This window comes from Bufo bufo, chromosome 9 (genome assembly GCF_905171765.1).
Source record: "Bufo bufo chromosome 9, aBufBuf1.1, whole genome shotgun sequence".
Classification (NCBI taxonomy): Eukaryota; Metazoa; Chordata; class Amphibia; order Anura; family Bufonidae; genus Bufo; species Bufo bufo.
The window spans coordinates 184,398,713-184,420,023 of record NC_053397.1 but is presented as its reverse complement, the minus strand read 5'-3'; the positions used below and the strand labels follow the sequence as shown (position 1 = coordinate 184,420,023).

Genomic DNA, 21,311 nt, shown 5'->3' with positions numbered 1-21,311 from the left:
GAACTTCTGCACCACCAAATTCAGCACATGCGCCAGGCAAGGGATGTGCGTCAAACCGGCTAGTCCCAGAGCTGCAACGAGATTTCGCCCATTATCGCACACCACCAGGCCAGACTTGAGGCTCACCGGCAGCAACCACTCGTTGGTCTGTTGTTCTATACCCCGCCACAACTCCTGTGCGGTGTGGGGCCTGTCCCCCAAACATATGAATTTCAGAATGGCCTGCTGACGTTTACCCCGGGCTGTGCTGAAGTTGGTGGTGAAGGTGTGTGGCTGACTGGATGAGCAGGTGGAAGAAGAGGAGGAGAAAGCTGAGTAGGAGGAGGAGGAGACAGGAGGCAAAGAATGTTGCCCTGCGATCCTTGGCGGATCCTAGGACGTGCGCCAAACAGCTCTCCGTCTGGGGCCCAGCCGCCACTACATTTACCCAGTGTGCAGTTAGGGAGATATAGCGTCCCTGGCCGTGCTTACTGGTCCACGTATCTGTGGTTAGGTGGACCTTGCCACAGATGGCGTTGCGCAGTGCACACTTGATTTTATCGGATACTTGGTTGTGCAGGGAAGGCACGGCTCTCTTGGAGAAGTAGTGCCGGCTGGGAACAACATACTGTGGGACAGCAAGCGACATGAGCTGTTTGAAGCTGTGTGTGTCCACCAGCCTAAATGACAGCATTTCATAGGCCAGTAGTTTAGAAATGCTGGCATTCAGGGCCAGGGATCGAGGGTGGCTAGGTGGGAATTTATGCTTTCTCTCAAATGTTTGTGAGATGGAGAGCTGAACGCTGCTGTGTAACATGGTTGAGATGCTTGGTGACGCAGGTGGTGGTGTTGGTGGTACATCCCATGTTTGCTGGGCGGCAAGTGCCAACGTTCCTCCAGAGGCGGAGGAAGAGGCCGAGGCGGCGGCAGCAGCAGAAGAGGCCGAGGCGGCAGCAGCAGAAGAGGTAGCAGGGGGAGCCTGAGTGACTTCCTTGTTTTTAAGGTGTTTACTCCACTGCAGTTCATGCTTTGCATGCAGGTGCCTGGTCATGCAGGTTGTGCTAAGATTCAGAACGTTAATGCCTCGCTTCAGGCTCTGATGGCACAGCGTGCAAACCACTCGGGTCTTGTCGTCAGCACATTGTTTGAAGAAGTGCCATGCCAGGGAACTCCTTGAACCTGCCTTTGGGGTGCTCGGTCCCAGATGGCGGCGGTCAGTAGCAGGCGGAGTCTCTTGGCGGCGGGTGTTCTGCTTTTGCCTACTGCTCCCTCTTTTGCTACGCTGTTGGCTCGGTCTCACCACTGCCTCTTCCTCTGAACTGTGAAAGTCAGTGGCACGACCTTCATTCCATGTGGGGTCTAGGACCTCATCGTCCCCTGAATCGTCTTCCACCCAGTCTTGATCCCTGACCTCCTGTTCAGTCTGCACACTGCAGAAAGACGCAGCAGTTGGCACCTGTGTTTCGTCATCATCAGAGACGTGCTGAGGTGGTATTCCCATGTCCTCATCATCAGGAAACATAAGTGGTTGTGCGTTAGTGCATTCTTTCTCTTCCACCCCTGGGGAAGGGCTAGGTGGATGCCCTTGGGAAACCCTGCCAGCAGAGTCTTCAAACAGCATAAGAGACTGCTGAATAACTTGAGGCTCAGACAGTTTCCCTGATATGCATGGGGGTGATGTGACAGACTGATGGGCTTGGTTTTCATGCGCCATCTGTGCGCTTTCTGCAGAAGACTGGGTGGGAGATAATGTGAACGTGCTGGATGCACTGTCGGCCACCCAATTGACTAATGCCTGTACCTGCTCAGGCCTTACCACCCTTAGAACGGCATTGGGCCCCACCAAATATGGCTGTAAATTCTGGCGGCTACTGGGACCTGAGGTAGTTGGTACACTAGGACGTGTGGCTGTGGCAGAACGGCCACGTCCTCTTCCAGCACCAGAGGGTCCACTAACACCACCACGACCATGTCCACGTCCGCGTCCCTTACTAGATGTTTTCCTCATTGTTACCGTTCACCACAATAAGAAAAATATTATTCGGGCCAATGTATTGAATTAAAATTCAGGCCTTTTTTTACAGACACCTAACACTATCTGGCTATCTATTTAGGTACCGTATTAGACTAATACAGGCACACCAGTAATGACAGATTTAGCTGAATATTAATGTGAGGCCTATTTTTTAGGCGCTGGGTGACAGGTATAAGTTTAATCACAGAATTAGACTTGGATCTGCACTGTAGCGTGTGAAAAGTTTTTCAGAATGACCCTATCAGCACCTTGAATCTAATATACCCTTTTAGGGATAGATTTAAAGTAGGCCTGATACAGCAGAAACCACTAATTTTGAGAATTGCAAATTTGGGAATTGTTTTTCAACCCAGAACAAAAACTGTGCTTTGACAGTCACAAACAATAACTTGACCAGCTAAAACAGTACAGATTTGGTTGAATATAAATGTGAGGCCTATTTTTTAGGCGCTGGGTGACAGGTATACGTTTAATCACAGAATTTGACTTGGATCTGCACTGTAGCGTGTGTGTTAAGTTTTTCAGAATGACCCTATCAGCACCTTGAATCTAATATACCCTTTTAGGGATAGATTTAAAGTAGGCCTGATACAGCAGAAACCACTAATTTTGAGAAATGCAAATTTGGGAATTGTTTTTCAACCCAGAACAAAAACTGTGCTTTGACGGTCACAAACAATAACTTGACCAGCTAAAACAGTACAGATTTGGTTGAATATAAATGTGAGGCCTATTTTTTAGGTGCTGGGTGACAGGTATACGTTTAATCACAGAATTTGACTTGGATCTGCACTGTAGCGTGTGTGTTAAGTTTTTCAGAATGACCCTATCAGCACCTTGAATCTAATATACCCTTTTAGGGATAGATTTAAAGTAGGCCTGATACAGCAGAAACCACTAATTTTGAGAATTGCAAATTTGGGAATTGTTTTTCAACCCAGAACAAAAACTGTGCTTTGACGGTCACAAACAATAACTTGACCAGCTAAAACAGTACAGTGTCACAACCAGACAGCTGAGAAGCTCTGACAGAAACCGTTTAGAACCTCCTCCTTGAGTTTCAGTACCTCATCTCGTTAGCCTATCTCAGCTGTCATGCAGTTGGACTGATTGCTTCCCTTTAAATTCCTCCCCATAATGCAGTAGTGTGCGGCTTATACAACTTCCTGGAGTGTGTGTGCATGCTTGCTGTTCCTAGTTCCCAGTCGTCTGCAAGATAAGTACTGTTTATGTATTTGTGATTTTCTGTTTGCTGGATCCAGGTGACCCTGGCTCCCTCCATGTCTGTGTAGGGGGCCAGTGGTCGTGTCCCCTCACTATTGTAGGGTCTTCAGGTGTAAGATAGTCGAGGTACGTGGATATGCGCCCATCCACCTTTGGTGTGTTCGCATAGGCTGAGCAGTCAGGGAGAGTGGCAGGTCTCATGCAGGGGTCTCCCTTTTGTTCCTTAGTTGTGGATCCAGTGAGTCATAGATTATATTGTATTGTCTTGTTTCCCTGTACACCATCCGTGACATTATAAGCCGCCAAAACCGCCTCAAGCATGGATCCGGTTTCACTTTTGGCTGAACGCTTCCAGGGTCTTTCATTGGAGGTAGCTGATCTCCGTAAGACTTTTTCTCAGTTTCAAGTGACCGGTTCAGCTTGCGTTCATGGAGTTTGTTCTGAGCCTAAGATCTCGCTCCCGGATACGTTCTCCGGGGGTAGTGAGAATTTTGTGCGTTTTAGAGAGGCTTGCAAACTCCATTTTCGCCTTCTTCCCCATTCCTCTGGTGATGAGGAACGGAGGGTGGGGATCATTATATCGCTGCTCAGGGGTAACGCTCAGTCCTGGGCCTTTTCGCAGCCGGAGGGGGCACGGCCCCTCCGTTCAGTGGATGAATTCTTTTTAGCCCTGGGTCAGATATATGATGATCCGGATCGTATTGCTCTGGCTGAGTCTAGACTACGTTTGTTATGCCAGGGTAAACAATCCGCAGAGATATACTGCTCAGAATTTCGGAGATGGGCAGCTGATACTGGTTGGAATGATGCTGCACTCCGAAGTCAATTTTTCCATGGTCTTTCAGAGGGATTGAAAGATGCATTTGCCTTTCATGAGAGACCTACCTCCTTGGATTCTGCTATGTCTCAGGCCGTTCGTATTGACAGGCGTCTTAGAGAGAGAGGAGAGATCTCTCCTTCCTGTCATACTCAGTCCCGGGACAGTGCAGCGGTCTCATTCTGTGCGCAGGGGTCTCAGTCGCTGTTAGCCCCTTCTGAGCAGGAGCCCATGCAGCTGGGGTTGATTGCCTCTGACAATAGAAGATTCAACTCGCATGGGAGGGTTTGTTTTTGTTGTGGAGGTATAAATCATTTGGCAAATGTTTGTCCCTCTAGGAGATACAGGCAGTTTTCTGGGAGTAATAAAGAAACAAAAAGGAAAAAATCTTTTAAAAATGTTCCGTCTGTTACTATTGGCAGGGTTGAGGCGGAAATTGAAGGTTTTCCGTTTGCTTGTAGTTCCCGTTTTGTCCTGCCTGCTAGGGTGGCGCTAGAGAGCAAGAGCATTTTTTGTGAGATTTTTGTGGATAGTGGAGCAGCTGTCAATCTCATTGATAATCAATTTGCAATAACTCATGGTTTCTAGGTATGCACTTTGGGAAAGGATATTCCTGTTTTTGCTATTGATTCCGCTCCACTTTCTCAGAAATCATTAAAGGGCATAGTTCACAATATCCGTTTAATTGTGAGTGATGCTCATGTTGAGGATGTGTCATGTTTCGTCCTTAGCGGTTTGCCTACTCCTCTAGTGTTGGGGCTACCCTGGCTCACTAAACATAACCCCACCATTGATTGGCAAGCGAGGCAAATAAATGGTTGGAGTGACTTTTGCAGAGAGAATTGCCTCACGACATCTGTTTCAGAGGTTTCTACTAAGACTGTACCACCTTTCCTCTCTGAATTTTCGGATGTCTTCTCTGAGAGTGGAGTTCAGGATTTGCCCCCGCACAGGGAGTACGATTGCCCTATTAATCTCATCCCAGGTGCCAAGCTGCCTAAATCTCGTTTATACAATCTTTCCCAACCTGAGAGGGTCGCTATGCGTGCTTATATCTCTGAGAGTCTGAGAAAAGGACACATACGACCCTCGAAGTCACCTGTTGCCGCTGGTTTTTTCTTTGTTAAGAAAAAATATGGTTCTTTAAGACCTTGTCTGGATTTCAGGGAGCTGAACAGTATTACTATTCGTGACCCTTATCCGCTTCCTCTGATCCCGGACCTGTTTAACCAGGTTGTTGGGGCTAAAGTCTTTTCCAAATTAGATCTAAGAGGGGCATACAACCTGGTCAGGGTCAGAGAAGGAGACGAATGGAAGACGGCCTTTAATACCCCTGAGGGCCATTTTGAGAATTTGGTTATGCCTTTTGGTTTGATGAATGCCCCAGCCGTTTTTCAGCATTTTGTGAACAGCATTTTTTATCATTTAATGAGAAAATTTGTATTAGTGTATTTGGATGACATTTTGATTTTTTCTCCCGATTTCAAAACTCATAAGGAAGACTTACGTCAGGTCTTGCTCATCCTGCGGGAGAATAAATTATACGCGAAACTGGAAAAATGTGTGTTTGCGGTTCCAGAAATTCAATTTCTGGGGTTTCTTCTCTCCGCTTCTGGTTTTCGCATGGACCCCGAGAAGGTCCGCGCTGTGCTTGAGTGGAAGCTTCCTGAGAATCAGAAGGCGCTGATGCGTTTTTTGGGCTTTGCCAATTATTACAGGAAGTTTATTTTGAATTATTCCTCTGTTGTTAAACCACTCACTCATATGACCAGAAAGGGGGTAGATTTTTCTTCCTGGTCGGTAGAGGCGCGTAAGGCCTTTTCTAATATCAAGGAGAGTTTTGCTTCCGCTCCCATCTTGGTACAACCTGATATTTCTTTACCCTTCATAGTTGAGGTTGATGCTTCTGAGGTAGGGGTGGGTGCGGTCTTGTCTCAGGGTTCCTCTCCTGCCAAATGGCAACCATGTGCCTTTTTCTCGAAGAAACTCTCCTCCGCAGAGAGAAATTATGATGTGGGAGATAGGGAATTGTTGGCCATCAAGTTGACTTTTGAGGAATGACGCCATTGGCTAGAGGGAGCCAGACACCCTATTACCGTGTTTACTGACCATAAAAATATGGCCTACTTGGAGTCAGCCAAGCGTCTGAACCCGAGACAGGCCAGATGGTCTTTGTTCTTTTCAAGGTTTAATTTTGTTGTCACGTTCCGCCCTGGGGTTAAGAATGTGAAGGCAGATGCCCTGTCACGTTGTTTTCCGGGAGGTGGGAATTTTGAAGACCCGGGTCCCATTTTGGCTGAAGGTGTGGTGGTCTTTGCTCTTTTTCCTGAATTGGAGGCAGAGGTGCAGGCAGCCCAGTCAGAGGCTCCTGATCTTTGTCCTCCTGGGAGGTTGTTTGTGCCTCTCGCTTTGAGACACAAGATTTTTAAGGAACACCACGATACGGTCCTTGCTGGGCACCCGGGGGCAAGAGCCACACTGGATCTCATCGCTCGGAGATTCTGGTGGCCTGCGCTTCGTAAGTCGGTTGAGGGTTTTGTGGCAGCCTGCGAGACTTGCGCTCGTGCCAAAGTCCCTCATTCACGGCCATCAGGTCCTCTCCTTCCCTTACCCATTCCTTCCCGTCCTTGGACACATCTGTCCATGGACTTCATTACGGACCTGCCTCGTTGCTCGGGGAAGACTGTGATTCTGGTGGTGGTGGACCGTTTTAGCAAAATGGTGCATTTCATCCCTTTTCCTGGTTTGCCCAATGCTAAGACGCTGGCGCAGGCATTTATTGACCATATTGTCAAATTGCATGGTATTCCTTCAGACATAGTCTCTGATAGGGGCACGCAGTTTGTTTCCAGATTCTGGAAGGCTTTCTGTTCTTGCTTGGGGGTTCGGTTGTCATTCTCTTCTGCTTTCCACCCGCAGTCGAATGGCCAGACGGAGTGCGTCAATCAGAATCTGGAGACATATCTGCGCTGTTTTGTGGCGGAGAATCAGGAGGATTGGTGTTCTTTTTTGTCCCTTGCTGAGTTTGCTTTAAATAACCGTCGTCAGGAGTCCTCTGATAAGTCACCATTTTTTGGTGCATATGGGTTTCATCCGCAGTTTGGGACTTTCTCGGGAGAGGGGTCTTCTGGTTTACCTGATGAGGACAGATTCTCCTCGTCTTTGTCATCTATTTGGCAAAATATTCAGGATAATCTAAAAAGCATGAGTGAGAGATATAAGCGTGTGGCAGATAAGAGACGTGTGCCTGGTCCGGACCTGAATGTTGGTGATCTGGTGTGGTTGTCTACCAAGAATATCAAATTGAAGGTTCCCTCCTGGAAGTTGGGTCCTAGGTTTATTGGGCCTTACAAGATCCTGTCTGTCATCAATCCTGTTGCCTACCGTCTTGATCTTCCTCAGACTTGGAATATCCATAATGTTTTTCATAAGTCCTTATTGAAACCTTATGTTCAACCCATTGTACCCTCGCCTTTGCCTCCTCCTCCGATTATGGTTGATGGGAATCTTGAATTTCAGGTCTCTAGGATTGTGGATTCTCTCCAGTACCTCGTTCATTGGGAAGGTTATGGTCCTGAGGAGAGGATGTGGGTCCCAGTGACGGACATTAAGGCCACTCGTCTCATCAGGGCTTTCCATAGGTCCCATCCTGAGAAGGTGGGCTCTGAGTGTCCGGAGTCCACTCGTAGAGGGAGGGGTACTGTCACAACCAGACAGCTGAGAAGCTCTGACAGAAACCGTTCAGAACCTCCTCCTTGAGTTTTTTTTGTTTTGGTTTCAGTTCCTCATCTCGTTAGCCTATCTCAGCTGTCATGCAGTTGGACTGATTGCTTCCCTTTAAATTCCTCCCCATAATGCAGTAGTGTGCGGCTTATACAACTTCCTGGAGTGTGTGTGCATGCTTGCTGTTCCTAGTTCCCAGTCGTCTGCAAGATAAGTACTGTTTATGTATTTGTGATTTTCTGTTTGCTGGATCCAGGTGACCCTGGCTCCCTCCGTGTCTGTGTAGGGGGCCGGTGGTCGTGTCCCCTCACAATTGTAGGGTCTTCAGGTGTAAGATAGTCGAGGTACGTGGATATGCGCCCATCCACCTTTGGGGTGTTCGCATAGGCTGAGCAGTCAGGGAGAGTGGCAGGTCTCATGCAGGGGTCTCCCTTTTGTTCCTTAGTTGTGGATCCAGTGAGTCATAGATTATATTGTATTGTCTTGTTTCCCTGTACACCATCCGTGACATACAGATTTGGTTGAATATAAATGTGAGGCCTATTTTTTAGGCGCTGGGTGACAGGTATACGTTTAATCACAGAATTAGACATGGATCTGCACTGTAGCGTGTGTGTTAAGTTTTTCAGAATGACCCTATCAGCACCTTGAATCTAATATACCCTTTTAGGGATAGATTTAAAGTAGGCCTGATACAGCAGAAACCACTAATTTTGAGAATTGCAAATTTGGGAATTGTTTTTCAACCCAGAACAAAAACTGTGCTTTGACGGTCACAAACAATAACTTGACCAGCTAAAACAGTACAGATTTGGTTGAATATAAATGTGAGGCCTATTTTTTAGGCGCTGGGTGACAGGCTCAACTTGCCCCTGATGTAGTATATGTCCAAAAAATAACCACACTATTGATGGTTAAATGCACTTGATGAAAGCTTGACCCTGATGTAGGATATAGCAAAAAATAACCACACTATTGATGGTTAAATGCACTTGATGAAAGCTTGACCCTGATGTAGGATATAGCAAAAAATAACCACACTATTGATGGTTAAATGCACTTGATGAAAGCATGACCCTGATGTAGGATATAGCAAAAAATAACCACACTATTGATGGTTAAATGTACTTGGTGGTAGCTTGTGCTGGCGCACCACAAGCCACAAAATGGCCGCCGATCACCCCAGAAAAAAGTGATATAAAAACGCTCTGGGCAGCCTAAAAACAGTGAGCAATTGAATATCAGCACTTCAATGATCCACAGCTGTAGATCGATCACTGAATCAAGTCTTTTGGAGGAGTTAATCTGCCTAATCTCGCCCTAACGTCGCAGCTGCAACCTCTCCCTACGCTTGTATCAGCATAGTGACGTGCAGCGCTACGTGACCCAAGCTTATATAGAGGCTGAGTCACATGCTGCACTGGCCAATCACAGCCATGCCAATAGTAGGCATGGCTGTGATGGCCTCTTGGGGCAAGTAGTATGACGCTTGTTGATTGGCTGCTTTGCAGCCTTTCAAAAAGCGCCAAGAAAGCGCCGAACACCGAAGCCGAACCCTGACTTTTACGAAAATGTTCGGGTTCGGGTCCGTGTCATGGACACCCCAAAATTCGGTACGAACCCGAACTATACAGTTCGGGTTCGCTCATCCCTAGTCTTGAGTTTTTCTTGCGCCGCCCTCCCTGGTAAAGTGAGTAACATACAAGCTTGTGTGCATATTTTACCGAGTAATATAATAATTCACTTGTGCTCACTTTTATTGTTTTAAATTATATTCTTAAATGTTTAAATTTTAATCTGTAATCTTCACCACTTAATTTGGCCTTACACCTCACGGCCTCCTCTCTTAATACTTTTAGGGTGGCCTTATAGGCCTTTATTAGCCATATGTAGTGGTTACTTTTTCTCCATTTTTCCTTCAACACTTGGTGCTCCACTGGCTCCCACTTTTTTCCATCTATCTACCATTTTTTGCGGCCTGCTAGTCAGGCAGGTCTGAACTTTTGTTTTTCTGGATGTAAGCAGCCTCTTGTATTTCTTTCTTCTCTTGGTTTTGGCATTTGGTATCCCTTGGCGCCTCATTTCTTCTCCCCTTCAGACGTTATTCACCCTAAATCCCTCCCCCTTACCGCTTTCCCCTGTCCCATCCATCCTCCCTCTGGACCTCTCTGTCCTTTTCTCCTTTCTTTTCTTTTTTACTTTTTTCTCTCTATTTCCCCCATTTACGCTCCCCTTTTTCTATTTTTTCACGTCAATGTGACAGCTACATTGGGATTATGAATCTTGTGCCCCTCATCCAAGATAATATACTATTGTGCCAGTGGTACAGTACATCAGAAGTTCTTCTTGCATCAAGCATACATTGGAATAAGAGGTGATAAGAATACCACTACTATTAACTATTTCCCCAATTAATCTAACCTTTGTACCAGCAAAGCTCCCAGTCTCGTGAAGTAAAGCTACAGTACACAAAGTTTAGAAACAGAAATAGAAAACAATAGGAGTACCAATAGCTTCCTTTTTTCTGGATTTAATAACAGTGTGGATATCTGATACAGTATTTAGAAATTCCTCACAGCCAAATATTGTTCTATCTGTGCCTATTTTCCATGTTGTATCATCAAAGCTTTCACCCTTAATCCTACATTGTAAATGTACAGTATCTGCATTGTCATACTGTATAATACCCAGTATATGCAGCTATCTTATTACAGAAATTCTATGCTATGCAATGTATGGTTATTATTTATATTATTTTTCTTTCCTTAGTATACTGAATTGCTAACATACAAGAATGATTTAAGCAGCATCATTTTGGTTAGGTTTTTCAAATGACTCCCGCTTGTGTATATTTTTATTGGTGTCTAAACGTTAACCTCTCGGTAACCTTATAATTCTGAACTGGAGCGTCTGATGGTGTTTAACCACTTGCCATCTGGGCCATTTGCCCCCTTCCTGACCAGGCCAAATTTTGCAAAACTGACATATCTCACTTTATGTGGTAATAACTTTGGAACGCCTTTATTTATCCAAGTCATTCAGAGATTGTTTTCTCGTGACACATTGTACTTCATGATAGTCATAAATTTGAGTCAAAATATTTCACCTTTATTTATGAAAAAATCCCAAATTTACCCAAAAATTTGAAAAATGCACAATTTTCTAAATTTCAATTTCTCTGCTTTTAAAACAGAAAGTGATACCTCATAAAATATTTATTATTTAACATTCCCCATATGTCTACTTTATGTTGGCATCATTTTGGAAATGTCATTTTATTTTTTTAGGACGTTAGAAGGCTTAGAAATTTAGAAGCCACTTTTTAAGGACCAGTTCAGGTCTGAAGTCACTTTGTGGGGTCTACATAGTGGATACCCCCATAAATGACCCCATTGTAGAAACTACACCCCTCAAGGTATTCAAAACCGATTTTACAAACTTTGTTAACCCTTTAGGCGTTCCACAAGAATTAAAGGAAAATGGAGATCAAATTTTTAAATTTCACTTTTTTGGCAGATTTTCCATTTTAATCAATTTTTTTCTTTAACACATCGATGGTTAACAGCCAAACAAAACTCAATATTTATTACCCAGATTCTGCGGTTTACAGAAACACCCCACATATGGTCATAAACTGCTGTATGGGCACACGGCAGGGCGCAGAAGAAAAGGAACTCCACATGGTTTTTAGATGTCATGTCCCATTTGAAGCCCCATGATGCACCCTTACAGTAGAAACTCCCAAGAAGTGACCCCATTTTGGAAACTAGGGGATAAGGTGCCAGTTTTATTAGTACTATTTTTGGGTACATATGATTTTTTGATCATTCATTATAACACTTTATGGGGCAAGGTGACCAAAAAATTGGTTGTTTTAGTACAGTTTCTATTTATTTATTTTTACAGCGTTCACCTGAGGGGTTCAGTCAAGTGACATTTTTATAGAGCAGATTGTTACGGATGTGGCGATACCTAATATGTATACTTTTTCTCATTTATTAAAGTTTTACACAATAATAGCATTTTTGAAACAAAAAAATTATGTTTTAATGTGTCCATGTTCTGAGAGCTATAGTTTTTTTTATTTTTTGAGAGATTTTCTTATGTAGGGGCTCATTTTTTGCGGGATGAGGTGACGGTTTTATTGGTACTATTTTGTGGGACACGCGTTTTTGATCACTTGGTGTTGCACCTTTTGTGATGCAAGGTGACAAAAATTGCTTGTTTTGACACCGTTTTTTTTTTTTTTTTTTTACGGTGTTCACCCGAGGGGTTATGTCATGTGATATTTTTATAGAGATGGTTTTTACGGACGCGGCAATACCTAATATGTATACTTTTTTTATTTGTTTCACTTTAACACAATAATAGCATTTTTGAAACCTAAAAAAATGATGTTTGAGTGTCTCCATGTTCTAAAAGCTTTAGTTTTTTTATTTTTTGAGAGATTTTCTTATGTAGGGGCTCATTTTTTGCGGGATGAGGTGACGGTTTTATTGGTACTATTTTGTGGGACATACGCGTTTTTGATCACTTGGTGTTGCACCTTTTGTGATGCAAGGTGACAAAAATTGCTTGTTTTGACACAGTTTTTTTTTTTTTTTTTTTACGGTGTTCACCCGAGGGGTTAGGTCATGTGATATTTTTATAGAGCTGGTTTTTACGGACGCGGCAATACCTAATATGTATACTTTTTTTTATTTTTTCTATTTTTAACTTTTTTTTTTCATTCCTTACTTGGGGACTTTTTTTTTTACATGTGAAACTTTTTTTTATTTTTTTATTTTCAACCTTTTATTTTTTATTTTTTTTATTTTACACTTTTCGTCCCCCATAAGGTCATACAAGACCTCTGGGGGACATTTGCTTCACTTTTTCTTTTTCACTGTTGATTTCTCCTGTAACTGGGGCTGACATAGTAGCCCCAGTTACAGGACAAATGCACCCCTAGAGAGGCTGTACAGCAGCAATCCAGCGCTGTACAGCCTCAGAGCAGGGCTGATCGAGGTCTCTGAGAGACCTCACACAGCTCCTGCACTCTCCGGTCACGGCGGTCACCTGACCGCCGGGCCGGAACAGGAAGCGCATAGCTTCGTGCAGCTGCAATTTCTGAAAGGACGTTCTAAAACGTGCTTTCAGAAATAGACGTCCACCCATAGGACGTTTATAGTCTATGGGCGGACGTAAAGCGGTTAACTACAGTACACAAGATCAAGCAACAAAAATACTAACATAGTAACATAGTTTATGAGGCCAAAAAAAGACATCTGTCCATCCAGTTCAGCCTGTTATCCTGCAAGTTAATCCAGAGGAAGGCAAAAAAAAAAAAAAAACTGTGAGGCAGAAGCCTATTTCCCCCACTTAAGGGGAAAAAAATTCCTTCCCGACTACAAATAGGCAATCAGAATAACTCCCTGGATAAACAACCCATCTCTAGTAGCTATAGTCTGTAATATTATTACACTCCAGAAATAGAAACATAGAATGTGTCGGCAGATAAGAACCATTTGGCCCATCTAGTCTGCCCAATATACTGAATACTAGGGATAGCCCCTGGCCCTATCTTATATGAAGGATGGCCTTATGCCTATCCCATGCATGCTTAAACTCCTTCACTGTATTTGCAGCTACCACTTCTGCAGGAAGGCTATTCCATCCATCCACTACTCTCTCCGTAAAGTAATACTTCCTGATATTACTTTTAAACCTTTGTCCCTCTAATTTAAAACTATGTCCTCTTGTAGCAGTTTTTCTTCTTTTAAATATTCTCTCAACTTTTACCTTGTTGATTTCCTTTATGTATTTAAAAGTTTCTATCATATCCCCTCTGTCTCGTCTTTCTTCCAAGCTATACATGTTAACGTCCTTTAATCTTTCCTGGTAAGTTTTATCCTGCAATCCATGTACCAGTTTAGTAGCTCTTCTCTGAACTCTCTCCATAGTATCAATATCCTTCTGGAGATATGGTCTCCAGTACTGAGAACAATACTCCAAATGAGGTCTCACTAGTGCTCTGTAGAGCGACATGAGCACCTCCCTCTTTTTCCTGGTAATTCCTCTCCCTATACACCCAAGCATTCTGCTAGCATTTCCTGCTGCTCTATGACATTGTCTGCCTACCTTTACGTCTTCTGAAATAATGACCCCTAAATCCCTTTCCTCAGATACTGAGGTTAGGACTGTATCACTGATTTTATATTCTGCTCTTGGGTTTTTACGCCCCAGGTGCATTATCTTGCACGTATCAACATTAAATTTTAGTTGCCAGATTTTTGACCATTCCTCTAGTTTTCCTAAATCCTTTTCCATTTGGTGTATCCCTCCAGGAACATCAACCCTGTTACAAATCTTTGTGTCATCAGCAAAAAGACACACCTTACCATCGAGGCCTTCTGCAATTTTGCTGATAAAGATATTAAACAATATGGGTCCCAGAAGTTGGTAACAAGACCTTGGTCATGAATATACTCCATTGACTACAACCCTCTGTTGTCTGTCCCTCAGCCACTGCTTAATCCATTCAACAATATGGGAGTCCAAGCCCAAAGACTGCAATTTATTGGTAAGCCTTCTATGTGGGACAGTATCAAAAGCCTTACTAAAGTCTAGATAAGCGATGTCTACTGCACCTCCTCCATCTATTATTTTAGTCACCCAATCAAAAAAATCAATAAGATTAGTTTGACATGATCTCCCTGAAGTAAACCCATGCTGTTTTTCATCTTTCAATCCATGGGATTTTAGATGTTCCACAATCCTCTCCTTAAGTATGGTTTCCATTAATTTCCCCACTATTGATGTCAGGCTTACTGGCCTATAGTTGCCCGATTCCTCCCTACTACCTTTCTTGTGAATGGGCTCAACATTGGCTAATTTCCAATCTTCTGGGACAACTCCTGTTGCCAGTGATTGGGCCCCTCTTGAACTTTTTCAGTGAACTCACCATCAACACCTCTTCAGGCAGAGAGTTTCATAGTCTTACTGCTCTTACCGTAAAGAATCCTCTTTTATGTTTGTTGTACAAACCTTCTTTCCTCCAGACGCAGAGGATGTCCCCTCATCACAGTCACAGTCCTGGGATAAATTGATGATGGAATAGATCTCTCTACTGTCCTCTGATATATTATACATAGTAATTAGATCTCCCCTGATTCGTCTTTTTTCTAGAGTGAATAACTATTATTTTGATAATCTCTTCGGGTACTGTAGTCCATCCATTCCAGTTATTACTTTAGTTGCCCTCCTCTTAACCCTCTCCATCTCTGCAAGTACTCCATGTGTGGTCTGACTCGTGATTTGTAAAGTAGTAGGACTACAGTATGTTCTTATCATGTCCCTTTTTATGCAAACCAATATGTTATTGACCTTGGCAGCAGCTGCCTGATACTGGTTTCTACAGCTTAGTTTTCTGTTCACCAAAATTCCTCAGTCCTTTTCCATGTCAGTGTTACCCAGTATTTCATTATTTAGTATGTACGGGTGACTTGAATTATTCCTTCCCATGTGTATAACTTTACATGTGTCAGTGTTAAACCTCATCTGCCACTTCTCTGCCCATGCCTCCAATCTATCCAGATCTTTAAAGGCAAGAGTTCAAATGTTCAGAAGTAGACAAAAGTGTAATGGTATATCGGTGAATAAAATAAGTGTCACGGAAGGTGTGCAGGAAACTAGAAAACACAAAATGAATATACGACTGACTGGATCCAAAACTAAGGAACAAATAGGGAGAGCCCTGCATCAGACCTGGCTCTCTCCCTGGCTGCTCAGCCTATGCGAAAATCCCAATGGTAGATGATCACATATCCTCGTACCTCGGCTGTATAACACCTGCACACCCTATAATAGTGAGGGGACACGACCACCGGCTCCCTACACTAGATACGGAGGGAGTCAGGGTCACCTGGGATCCAGCAAACAGAAAAACACAAATGAATGAACAAAACTTATCTTGTAGAAGACTCAGAAGTAGGAACAGCATGCACACACTCCAGGAAGGAATATAAACCGCAAAGTGATGCAGTATGGGGAGGGATTTAAAGGGATGCAATCAGTGCAACTACATGACAGCTGAGAGAGGCTAACAAGATGAGAAAATGAAAGCAAAACAAAAGGAACCTCAAGGAGGAGGTTCTGAAGGACGTCTGTCAGAGCTTCTCAGATGTCTGGTGGTGACAGTACCCCTCCTTCTACGAGTGGACTCCGGACACTCAGAGAACACCTTCTCAGGATGGGACCTATGGAAAGCCCTGATGAGACGAGTGGCCTTAATGTCCGTCACTGGGACCCACATCCTCTCCTCAGGACCATAACCCTCCCAATGAACGAGGTACTGGAGAGAACCGCGGACAACACGAGAATCCACAATCCTAGAGACCTGAAATTCAAGATTACCATCAACCACAATCGGAGCAGGAGGCAAAGACGAGGGTACAATGGGTTTGACATCAGGTTTTGTAAGGCCCAATAAACTTAGGACCCAACTTCCAGGAGGGAACCTTCAATTTGATATTCTTAGTAGACAACCACACCAGATCACCAACATTCATGTCCGGACCAGGCACACGTCTCTTATCCGCCACACGCTTATATCTCTCACTCATGCTCTTGAGATTATCCTGAATCTTTTGCCAAATAGATGACAAAGACGAGGCGAATCTATCCTCTGTATGGCCATTCGACTGCGGGTGGAAAGCAGAAGAGAATGACAACCGAACCCCCAAGCGAGAACAGAAAGCCTTCCAGAATCTGGAAACAAACTGCGTGCCCCTATCAGAGACTATGTCTGAAGGAATACCATGCAATTTGACAATGTGATCAATAAATGCCTGCGCCAGCGTCTTAGCATTGGGCAAGCCAGGAAAAGGGATGAAATGCACCATTTTGCTCAAACGGTCCACCACCACCAGAATCACAGTCTTCCCCGAGGAACGAGGCAGGTCCGTAATGAAGTCCATGGACAGATGTGTCCAAGGACGGGAAGGAATGGGTAAGGGAAGGAGAGGACCTGATGGCCGTGAATGAGGGACTTTGGCACGAGCGCAGGTCTCGCAGGCTGCCACAAAACCCTCAACCGACTTACGAAGCGCCGGCCACCAGAATCTCCGAGCGATGAGATCCACTGTGGCTCTTGCCCCCGGGTGCCCAGCAAGGACAGTATCGTGGTGTTCCTTAAAAATCTTGTGTCTTAAAGCGAGAGGCACAAACAACCTCCCAGGAGGACAAAGATCAGGAGCCTCTGACTGGGCTACCTGAACCTTTGCCTCCAATTCAGGATAAAGAGCAGAGACCACCACACCATCAGCCAAAATGGGACCCGGGTCTTCAAAATTCCCACCTCCCGGAAAACAACGTGACAGGGCATCCGCCTTCACATTCTTAACCCCAGGGCGGAACGTGACAAAAAAATTAAACCTGGAAAAGAACAAAGACCATCTGGCCTGTCTCGGGTTCAGACGCTTGGCTGACTCCAAGTAGGCCAGATTCTTATGGTCAGTAAACACGGTAATAGGGTGTCTGGCTCCCTCTAGCCAATGGCGCCATTCCTCAAAAGCCAACTTGATGGCCAACAACTCCCTATCTCCCACATCGTAATTTCTCTCTGCGGAGGAGAGTTTCTTCGAGAAAAAGGCACACGGTCGCCATTTGGCAGGAGAGGGACCCTGAGACAAGACCGCACCCACACCCACCTCAGAAGCATCAACCTCAACTATGAAGGGTAGAGAATTATCAGGTTGTACCAAGATGGGAGCGGAAGCAAAACTCTCCTTGATATTAAAAAAAGGCCTTACGCGCCTTTACCGACCAGGAGGAAAAATCTACCCCCTTTCTAGTCATATCAGTGAGTGGTTTAATAACAGAGGAATAATTCAAAATAAACTTCCTGTAATAATTGGCAAAGCCCAAAAAACGCATCAGCGCCTTCTGATTCTCAGGAAGCTCCCACTCAAGCACAGCGCGGACCTTCTCGGGGTCCATGCGAAAACCAGAAGCGGAGAGAAGAAACCCCAGAAATTGAATTTCTGGAACCGCAAACACACATTTCTCCAGTTTAGCGTACAATTTATTCTCCCGCAGGATGTGCAAGACCTGACATAAGTGTTCCTTATGAGTTTTGAAATCAGGAGAAAAAATCAAAATGTCATCTAGATACACTAATACAAATTTCCCCATTAAATGATAAAAAATGCTGTTCACAAAATGCTGAAAGACGGCTGGAGCATTCATCAAACCAAAAGGCATAACCAAATTCTCAAAATGGCCCCCAGGGGTATTGAAGGCCGTCTTCCATTCGTCTCCTTCTCTGACCCTGACCAGGTTGAATGCCCCTCTCAGATCCAACTTGGAAAAAACTTTAGCCCCAACAATCTGGTTAAACAGATCCGGGATCAGAGGAAGCGGATAAGGGTCACGAATTGTGATACTGTTCAGCTCCCTGAAATCCAGACATGGTCTTAAAGAACCATCTTTTTTCTTAACAAAGAAAAAAACAGCGGCAACAGGTGACTTCGAGGGTCGTATGTGTCCCTTTCTCAGACTCTCAGAGATATAAGCACGCATAGCGACTTTTTCAGGTTGGGAGAGATTGTATAAACGAGATTTAGGTAGCTTGGCGCCTGGGGTGAGATTAATAGGGCAATCGTACTCCGTGTGCGGGGGCAAGTCCTGAACACCTCTCTCAGAGAAGACATCCTAAAATTCAGAGAGAAAAGATGGTACAGTCTTAGTAGAAACCTCAGAAACAGATGTCGTGAGGCAATTCTCTCTGCAAAAGTCACTCCAACCATTTATTTGCCTCGCTTGCCAATCAATGGTGGGGTTATGTTTAGTGAGCCAGGGTAGCCCCAACACTAGAGGAGTAGGCAACCCGCTAAGGACGAAACATGACACATCCTCAACATGAGCATCACTCACAATCAAACGGATATTGTGAACTATGCCCTTTAACGATTTCTGAGAAAGTGGAGCGGAATCAATAGCAAAAACAGGTATATCCTTTTCCAAAGTGCATACCTGGAAACCATGAGTTATAGCAAATTGATTATCAATGAGATTGACAGCTGCTCCACTATCTACAAAAATCTCACCAAAAAATGTTCTTGCTCTCTAGCGCCAAAACGGTAGGACAAAACGGGAACTACAAGCAAACGGAAAACCTTCAATTTCCGCATCAACCTTGCCAATGGTAACAGATGGAACATTTTTAAAGGATTTTTTTCTTTTTGTTTCTTTATTACTCTCAAAAAACTGCCTGAATCTCCTAGAGGGACAAACATTTGCCAAATGATTTATACCTCCACAACAGAAACAAACTTTCCCATGAGGGCTGAATCTTCTATTGTCAGAGGCAATCAAACCCAGCTGCATGGGCTCCTGCTCAGAAGGGATTGAGAGCGACTGAGACCCCTGTGCACTGAATGAGACCGCCGCACTGTCCTGGGATTGAGTATGACAGGAAGGAGTGATCTCTCCTCTCTCTCTAAGACGCCTGTCAATACGAACGGCCCGAGACATGGCAGAGTCCAAGGAGGTAGGTCTCTCATGAAAGGCAAATGCATCTTTCAATCCCTCTGAAAGACCATGGAAAAATTGACTTCGGAGTGCAGCATCATTCCAACCAGTATCAGCTGCCCATCTCCGAAATTCTGAGCAGTATATCTCTGCGGATTGTTTACCCTGACATAAAAGACGTAGTCTAGACTCAGCCAGAGCAATACGATCCGGATCATCATATATCTGACCTAGGGCTAAAAAGAATTCATCCACTGAACGGAGGGGCCGTGCCCCCAATGGCAGCGAAAAGGCCCAGGACTGAGCGTTATCCCTGAGCAGCGAGATGATGATCCCCACCCTCCGTTCCTCATCACCAGAGGAATGGGGAAGTAGGCGAAAATTGAGTTTGCAAGCCTCTCTAAAACGCACAAAATTCTCACTACCCCCGGAGAACGTATCCGGGAGCGAGATCTTAGGCTCAGAACAAACTCCATGAACGCAAGCTGAACCGGTCACTTGAAACTGAGAAAGAGTCTTAAGGAGATCTGCTACCTCCAATGAAAGACCCTGCATGCGTTCAGTCAAAAGTGAAACCGGATCCATGCTTGAGACGGTTTTGGCGGTTTATAATGTCACGGAAGGTGTGCAGGAAACTAGAAAACACAAAATGAATATACGACTGACTGGATCCAAAACTAAGGAACAAAAAGGGAGAGCCCTGCATCAGACCTGGCTCTTTCCCTGGCTGCTCAGCCTATGCGAAAATCCCAATGGTAGATGATCGCATATCCTCGTACCTCGACTGTATAACACCTGAACACCCTATAATAGTGAGGGGACACGACCACCGGCTCCCTACACTAAAAAACGGAGGGAGTCAGGGTCACCTGGGATCCAGCAAACAGAAAAACACAAATGAATGAACAAAACTTATCTTGTAGAAGACTCAGAAGTAGGAACAGCATGCACACACTCCAGGAAGGAATATAACATAGAAACATAGAAACATAGAATGTGTCGGCAGATAAGAACCATTTGGCCCATCTAGTCTGCCCAATATATCTGAATCCTATTAATAGTCCCTGGCCCTATCTTATATGAAGGATAGCCTTATGCCTATCCCATGCATGCTTAAACTCCTTCACTGTATTTGCAGCTACCACTTCTGCAGGAAGGCTATTCCATGCATCCACTACTCTCTCAGTAAAGTAATACTTCCTTATATTACTTTTAAACCTTTGCCCCTCTAATTTAAAACTGTGTCCTCTTGTGGTAGTTTTTCTTCTTTTAAATATGCTCTCCTCCTTTACCGAGTTGATTCCCTTTATGTATTTAAAAGTTTCTATTATATCCCCTCTGTCTCTTCTTTCTTCCAAGCTATACATATTAAGGTCCTTTAACCTTTCCTGGTAAGTTTTATCCTGCAATCCATGTACTAGTTTAGTAGCTCTTCTCTGAACTCTCTCTAGAGTATCTATATCCTTCTGGAGATATGGCCTCCAGTACTGCGCACAATACTCCAAGTGAGGTCTCACCAGTGTTCTGTACAGCGGCATAAGCACTTCACTCTTTCTACTGCTTATACCTCTCCCTATACATCCAAGCATTCTGCTGGCATTCCGTGCTGCCCTATTACATTGTCTTCCCACCTTTAAGTCTTCTGAAATAATTACTCCTAAATCCCTTTCCTCAGATACTGAGGTCAGGACTGTGTCAAATATTCTATATTCTGCCCTTGGGTTTTTACGCCCCAGGTGCATTATCTTGCACTTATCCACATTAAATTTCAGTTGCCAGAGTTCTGACCATTCTTCTAGTTTTCCTAAATCCTTTTCCATTTGGCGTTTCCCTCCAGGAACATCAACCCTGTTACATATCTTTGTGTCATCAGTAAAAAGACAAACCTTACCATCGAGGCCTTTTGCAATATCACTTATGAAGATATTAAACAAAATTGGTCCCAGTACAGATCCCTGTGGAACCCCACTGGTAACATGACCTTGTTTTGAATGTTCTCCATTGACTACAACCCTCTGCTGT

At 44.3% G+C, this 21,311-nt stretch overlaps 1 long non-coding RNA gene across 1 annotated transcript; it reads left to right on the top strand.

Annotated features, from left to right (window-relative positions):
• The first annotated feature begins 2,140 nt into the window (after positions 1-2,140).
• On the top strand, positions 2,141-15,705 carry LOC120979393. Its single transcript, XR_005774279.1, has 3 exons — positions 2,141-2,151; positions 2,462-2,468; positions 15,426-15,705. It is a non-coding gene; the product is annotated as an uncharacterized LOC120979393 (long non-coding RNA).
• Positions 15,706-21,311: the final 5,606 nt, after the last annotated feature.